This window comes from Salvelinus namaycush, chromosome 26 (assembly GCF_016432855.1).
Source record: "Salvelinus namaycush isolate Seneca chromosome 26, SaNama_1.0, whole genome shotgun sequence".
Lineage (NCBI taxonomy): Eukaryota > Metazoa > Chordata > Actinopteri > Salmoniformes > Salmonidae > Salvelinus > Salvelinus namaycush.
The window spans coordinates 18,964,030-18,972,411 of NC_052332.1; positions in this window are offsets into that span (position 1 = coordinate 18,964,030).

Sequence of the window (8,382 nt, forward strand, 5' to 3'; positions counted from 1 at the left end):
AGAAAGTGCTGCTGGGTATTTAGACCACACCCAACACCACTTTTACCTCGGGCATATAGAGTAGTGTTTTCTCTCTAAGCCAATATGTAATATATGGCCTACAGTGTGTTGCATTGGGACCAATGGAGTGGGTGGAGTAAAAAGTTCTGCCGGGTATTTAGACCTCAGTCCGCCAAAAAATAACACCATATATAGATTCTACAGACTCTACTGAGTAATCCTAAACCCACTTTTACCTCGGCACATGGAATATCATTTCTCTATAAACCAATGGGTAATTCAGATACACTGTATTGCATTGCAGTGAATGGAGCTATATTTGATTTATTTAACTATAGCCTACATAATAGTTTTCAACATACCAGTATGTATGTAAACTTTCTAAGGAAATGCTGGTAAAAATAATACAATATAAAAAAAATATGAAATTATACATTTATTTTTTCAAAGGTTGTGAAAACAGTGGTTCAGCACAAGAGCGCAAAAAAACTGATACTCCCAATGTTTAGCATTTCTTTACAAGGGGACTCTTATAAAAAATAAACAAAAGGAATCTGTGATCGTGCTGCCTGCATAATATCCTGCTGCTAGGAGAATGGTAATATTTGGTGTGTTTACAATGACGAAGGTACATAAAGATGTCGGAATTCAGATATGATGTCATGGTTTTACCACTATCCATGGATGTTTTTATCTATGGCGCAACATATTTCAAATTTGCCAATAAATCGTTTTTTCAAATTGCATGCGTCTTGGAGCTTAAATTGGGATCATGTATACTGTGCTAATAATGACAATACAAGAAAAGGGTAAGAGTGAGCAATGTACAATACGGCGAACTTGGTAAACAAGGCATTTGTGATAAGTGCATGGAGGCCACCATCTTTATGCACCTTCGCTATCCGCAGAGCGTGGGCTGTGCCAGAGACCGTATATGGGCTGTGCACACGGACAAAGGTGGAGCTCATAGAGATAGATAGAGGACTCATCTTTGTATCTGCAATTATAGCATCTGTGACAGCATGGGCAGCGCCATTGAGGCTATCTCCATTTTTTCTTCCTCTCGATTGGCTGATCCCTCCTGATGACCCGGTTGGACATGACTTCAACAGGATCACAAGGAGGGATCAGCCAATGAACTTGGAAGTCCCACCCAGTTGACTACATTAAAATGGTGGAAGGCCTCAATCGCGCTGCCCATGCTAATACGGCCTTTTGGCCACCAGAGGCCTCTATTATTCTCTATGGTGGAGATGTGCACGCCCGATTAATCAATATTTACAAGGAGCACAGGAGGTTGGTGGCACCTTAATTGGAGAGGACAAGCTCCTGGTAAAGGCTGGAGCGGAATAGTGGAATGGTATCAAATACATCGATGCCATTCCATTTGCTCCATGAGCCGTCCTCCTCTCAGCAGCCTCCACTGATAAGGAGCCATGCGCCAGTGTTCAGAGGGTGGAACGAAACCAGCATTTCCACACTAGGACAGTAATTAAGTTGAAATATTGACGTTAACTTCCATTGGAGGGGTCCCTTAAAAGCGAGAGCAAATTAATTGTTAATGAAAAAAAACAGTTCTGAGCGCCAGAGAGGATGGCTCTTAACCAACCGTGCTATTTTGTTTGTTTTTTTCACGTTGTTTGTAACTTATTTTGTACATAATGTTGCTGCTACCGTCTCTTGTGACCGAAAATAGCTTCTGGACATCAGAACAGCGATTATTCACCTCGAATTGGACAAATAATTTTTCTTTAATGAGTCGGACGGGAAGGATATACTCCAAGCACCCGAACAGGCCCTCATCCCCGTCATTCGCAAGAGAAAGAAACATATTTAGTGGAAGGAGATCGGGGTGCATTGTGAGGATCAGGCGACAAGTGGCTAATCTGAATTTGCCATCCGTACTGTTAGCAAACTTTCAATTGCTGGAAAATAAATCGGACTACATTGACTACAGCTCAGCGTTCAACACCATAGTTCCCTCAAAGCTCATCACTAAGCTAAGGACCCTGGGTCTAAACACCTCCCTCTGCAACTGGATCCTGGATTTCCTGACGGGCCGCCCCCCCCCAGGTGGTAAGGTTAGGTAACAACACATCCGCCACGCTGATCCTCAACACAGGGACCCCTCAGGGGTGCGTGCTCAGTCCCCTCCTGTACTCCCTGTTCACTCATGACTGCACAGCCAGGCACACAAAAACAACACTAGATACTATGGAACACAAAGCTTTTACTACCTAATCCTGGATATACAAGGTCTGAGGTCATCTGCCTTTGGTCTAAGTAGCAGAAACACAGACTTCATCAAAGAAATTAGAAATACAGACATTGTCATCCTACAAGAAACATGGTATAAAGAAGACGGACCCACTGGTTGCCCTCTAGATTACAGAGAGCTTGTAGTCCCATACACCAAACTACCAGGTGTGAAACAGGTAAGAGACTGCTAATTTGGTATAGAGCAGACCTAACCCACTCTATTCAATTAGTCATAACAGGAACATTTTATGGCTCGAAATTAATAAGGAAATTATCTCAACAGAGAAAAATGTCCTCATGTGTGCTACCTATATACCCCCAATAGAATCCCCATACTTTAACGATGACAGTTTCTCCATCCTAGAGCGGGAGATCAACAAATTCCAGGCTCAGTGACATATACTAGTCTGTGGCGACCTAAATGCCAGAAATGGACAAGAAACTGACCCCCTCAGCACACAGGGGGACAAACACCTGGAGGTGACAGCATTCCCTCCCCATATGCCTCCCTAGACAGAACTATGACAACATAACCAACAAACACGGGTCACAACTCCTGCAGCTCTATCAGACACAGAGTAAATCTAATCAAATCACATTTTATTTGTCACATACACATGGTTAGCAGATGTTAATGCAAGTGTAGTGAAATGCTTCTGCTTCTAGTTCCGACAGTCCAGTAATATCTAACAAGTAATCTAACAAGTCCCCAACAACTACCTAATACACACAAATCTACCATCTCTGTCGGCGCCATGCTGTGTATGTACATAGTCAATGGTAGGCTTCGAGGGGACTCCTATGGTAGGTACAATTATAGCTCATCTCTTGCAGTAGTACTGTAGACGACTTTAACACTGACCTCAGCCCAGAGTCTCTTAGAGTGTTCACAGTCAGTCCACTGATACCCCTATCAGATCACAGCAAAATCACACTCAACAGAGCTATGCTCAATCATGAGGCCTCAAAGGCAAAGGAACTGAATAATATTAAGAAATGCTATAGATGGAAGGAAAATAGTGTGGAAATCTACCAAAAAAACTATTACGCAACAACAAATTCAATCCCTTCTAGACAATTTCCTGGAAAAAGGTTTCACTGTAATAGTGAAGGTGTAAACTTGGCAGTAGAAAACCTAAACATATTTGACCTCTCAGCATCCCTATCAAATCTATAAATGTCAAGCAGACAACCTAAGAAAATTAACAACAATGACAAATGGTTTGATGAAGAATGGAAAAACCTAAGAAAGAAATTGAGAAACCTTTCCAAACAAAAACATAAATACCCAGAAAACCTGAGCCGACGCCTTCACTATGGTGAATCACTAATACAATACAGAAATACACTATGGAAAAAGAAGGAACTCAGCTCATTGTAACAAACAGAAAACATATACATGATCACATACAAATCTTAGCATCAACTATTAAATACTACCAGAATCCACTGGATTCTCCAATTACATTGAATGAACTACAGGACAAAATACAAACCCTCCAACCCAAAAATGCCTGTCGGGTTGATGGTATCCTAAATGAAATGATAAAATATACCCACCACAAATTCCAATTGGCTATACATAAACACTTTACCCGAAGACGGATCACCCCAATCCACAAAGGTGGAGACAAATTTGACCCCAATAACTACAGGGAGATGCGTCAACAGCATCCTTTGGAAAATCTTCTGCATTATCATTAACAGCAGATTCGTATATTTCCTCAGCGAAAACAATGTACTGAGCAAATGTCAAATTGTATTTTTAGCAAATTACTGTATGACAGACCACATATTCACCCTACACACCCTAATTAAAAAACAAACAAACCAAAACAAAGGCAAAGTCTTCTCATGCTTTGTTGATTTCAAAAAAGCTTTCGATTCAATATGGCATGAGGGTCTGGTATACACATTTATGGAAAGTGGTGTTGGGAGAAAAACATAGGACATTATAAAATCCATATGCACAAACAACAAGGGTGTGGTTTAAATTGGCAAAAAACACACACATTTCTTTCCACAGGGCTGTGGGGTGAGACAGGGATTCAGCTTAAGCCCCACCGTCTTCAACATATATATATCAACAAATTGGCGAGTGCACATGAACAGTCTGCAGCACTTGGCCTCACCATACTAGAATCTGAAGTCTAATGTCTACTGTTTGCTGATGATCTGGTGCTTCTGTCCCTAACCAAGGAGGGCCTACAGCAGCACGTAGATCTTCTGCACAGATTCTGTCAGACCTAGGCCCTGACAGTAAATCTCAGTAAGAAAAAAACAATGGTGTTCCAAAAAAGGTCCAGTTGCCAGGACCACAAATACAAATTCCATCTAGACACTTGTCGTGTCTTTGGCATCATTAAACTGAAGACTTATTTATCAAATAACTCTCTGTAATTATTATTACGCGATTAAACTGATTAATCATGTAACTGTAATTAACTAGGAAGTCGGGGCACCAAGGAAAATATTCAGATTACAAAGTTATAATTTTCCTAAAATAACTTTTCAGATATTTTCATATCTGATCAATTCGTCTTCTTAATTAATGAATTATTTACTTTACCTCACGTTAGTCTCATTCCAAACATCGTAAATTGTTGGTTATCTGCACGAACCCAGTCCTCACTATGAGTCATCCATACATCAATTGTCTTAAATCATTTATTTATTACTAACTAAGTAATTCACAGAAATGCATAAACAAACAAACAAAGTAAATATGGTTACAAGAAATGATAGGAGAATGTGCCCTAGTGGGCTAAACCGGCATGGCGGCTTGTTAGACAAAGGGGAAGTGGGGGTCGACTGAGAAGTCACTACAGAGTTAATAATTATAACAATTGAAATGCTAATCCTTTGCACATGAACGCTCACTCATTCGGGAACAATTGCAATCAATATATATATTTATGCTCAGTGTGTCATCTTGATCGCTGTTGAAAAGTTAGTTTCTGTTGGAGAGTTTCCGTCCTCTCTCTCTCTCTCTTTCTCTCTCTCTCTCTCTGTCGTGGGTAGTTCAGAGTGACATTCATTCATGTTGTTGTAGAATGGATGTTTCGGCGGTTGTCATTCTTCGCGTTCAATGATACCGAATTCCTAGCTGCAGACTAGTAATTAATATCAAAGACTTGTTCTTATTCTGTCGGTATCGATAGTCTAAGAGTTTAACCACGTGGTATGGTTAAAAGATTCAGCAGTCTGGTCTCAAACCTTGGCTCTCTCATTATCGAGGTAAGCTGGTCTGGTGATAGTTTCTCAAAATTGGGGTTTTATTCGGAATTGCAGAAAAGGGCGGTCCTCTGATTTAGTTCAACTCAAAAGGGAATTGGAGTTTCCTTCATTAAACAGTCCAAAATCACATTACACAATTTTACAAACAGTATCATACTCACTCATTCATCTTATACAACAATTAGATGTAAACCTCATATCTGAGGCTATTATATAAACAGCGTTATGGTAATGTGGCCGCAAGTTGTAACAAACGGACCAGTTCGTAGCTGGATTCTTCACCGATCTTTTATACCTTCTCTGGAACATAAATGTTGTTCGGACCTCAAGTTCTGTGAGGTGGAAGAAATTCCTTTGTTCTCTATGAAACTTCACTCTATCTCTATACTGTGTGGCCATGAGGCAGGGTCTTCCCTAGGAATTTACGACCTCACTGAGCACAGCAGCCTGGTTGAAGGAGCAGAGAGCGGGGGATGGTGCTCGCTGTACCCAAAGAGGGCAACGTCATGACACACTGTTGCCCTAGAGCACACAAAAAGCTATACATACCTCGGCCTAAACATCAGCACCACAGGTAACTTCCACAAAGCTGTGAACAATCTGAGAGACAAGGCAAGAAGAGCCTTCTATGCCATCAAACGAACATAAAATTTGACATACCAATTAGGATCTGGCTAAAAATACTTGAATCAGTTATAGAACCCATTGTCCTTTATGGTTGTGAGGTTTGGGGTCCGCTCTCCAACCAAGAATTCACAAAATGGGACAAACACCAAATTGAGACTCCGCATGCAGAATTCTGCAAAAATATCCTCTGTGTACAACGTAAAACACCAAATAGCCGAATGCATGCAGAAAAGAGCCATTCAATTCTATAACCACCTAAAAGGAAGCAATTCACAAACCTTCCACAACAAAGCCATCACCTACAGAGAAATTAACCTGGAGAAGAGCCCCCTAAGCAAGCGGGTCCTGGGGCTCTGTTCACAAACACAAACAGACCCCACAGAGCCCCAGGACAGAAACACAATTAGACTCAACCAATTCATGAGAAAACAAAAATCGAATTACTTGACACATTGGAAAAAATTAACAAATAAACAAAGCAAACTAGAATGCCATTTGGCCCTAAATAGAGAGTACACAGTGGCAGAACACCTGACCACTGTGACTGACCCAAAGTTAAGGAAATCTTTGATTTCTATGTGGACAGGGTCTGCCTTCAGCGGCCTTTCTCAATAGCAAGGCTATGCTCACTGAGTCTGTACAGGTTTTAATCACACCCATCTCCAGTCCTACACGGAATGCACACACAATCGATGGGTTTAAAAGTGGAAAAGGTTAAGTCAGTTTATTTAGCCTTAGCTTCTAACGTAGCTGTCTGTATCCAAATTAACCTATGCTACTGTATAGGAGTATCCATTTCAGACTTTTTCTTTTTCTAAAAGCTTGTCAATTTGATAACTTAAACAAAGCATTATCGTAAAGAGAAAAAAATACGTATTTTTTATAGTGCTCACATATAGAGACAGATGTTTTCTGGATAGGGATTTAGCGATAAATTAATGTTTGTGTGTTGGAATGGTGTAAGGAATGTTTATGGGTGAATAGTGAAGTGAGACTATGTATAATTGGAAACGATATTGAGGATGTGTGTGTGTGTGTGTGTGTGTGTGTGTGTGTGTGTGTGTGTGTGTGTGTGTGTGTGTGTGTGTGTGTGTGTGTGTGTGTGTGTGTGTGTGTGTCAGTGGAGGCTGCTGGGGAGGGCGGCTCATAATTATGTCTGGAAAGGAACTAATGGAATGGCATCAAACACATGGAACCCATGGGTTTTATGTATTTGATACCATTCCACTAATTCTGTTCCAGCCATTACCACGAGCCTGTCCTCCCCAATTAAGGTGCCACCGACCTCCTGTGGTGTATATATGTGTGTGTGTCTGTGTGCGCTGCATGGGTGGGCTGAGTTAGAGGACAGACATGGTCTGATACGTGGCCAGACAGTCACAGCCGCCACCAGCCAGAAATACCAGCTGGAGCGTCGCCCCCTTTGCCCTTTCTCTCTCTCTCCAATTTATCTCCCCATCTCCTTCTTCCCCGGACCCATCTTTATCTCCTTCTATCCCTGTCACGCTTGCCACTTTCAGTCGCCATCTTTTGTCCTCTGTTGTTCACAATGATAACATACAGTAGTTGTTTGTCTGTCTACTCAGACACCTGTTAGCCTGGCCATATTTACCCTTAGTAAGCAGTGTTGTTGCCACAGAGGTGTCCTTTATTGGATTTGCTACATAAACTCCCTCAATATTACTCCAGTAGGTTGGTATGTCCTGTTGCACTTCAGGACTGGAAGGTCATGTTCTGAAATAAACCTCAAATATCATCCCAATTCTAATATCCCAATCAACCAGTTTTGTGACTACAGTATGCTGATGCCGATATTGGCATCATTGTGAGGTAGAGTATTTTGTTTTATTAATCAGTGTGGTAACTGTCTGGTATATCAATATACATATGTAGTATATCCCTGAGGAAAGTATTTTGTTCAAATCTATGAGCAGAGCTGTGAGCTGAATGTCATAGTGAATAGCATAGATGGGCGTGGCTGGATAGTGCTCGCTAGTGTGGGGAGAGGGACGTAACCTGGGATATGGCGTGAGTGAAGCAGCACCAAACTGTTCTGGGATGGGGTGTGTGTGCGGGGAGGGTTGACGAGTCAGAGGCTCTGGGGAGCCGAGCTGCATGGGGTGAGGGTGAGGAGGCAGTGATGTCATATCGAGCATTTGGGGAGGAAGGGTGCAAGGAAAATGAGATGGGAGGGGTTATCCAGGATCTGCAGTTTATCTGCAATGCATCAGCAGCAGCTCTCTCTCTCTCCCTGTTTCT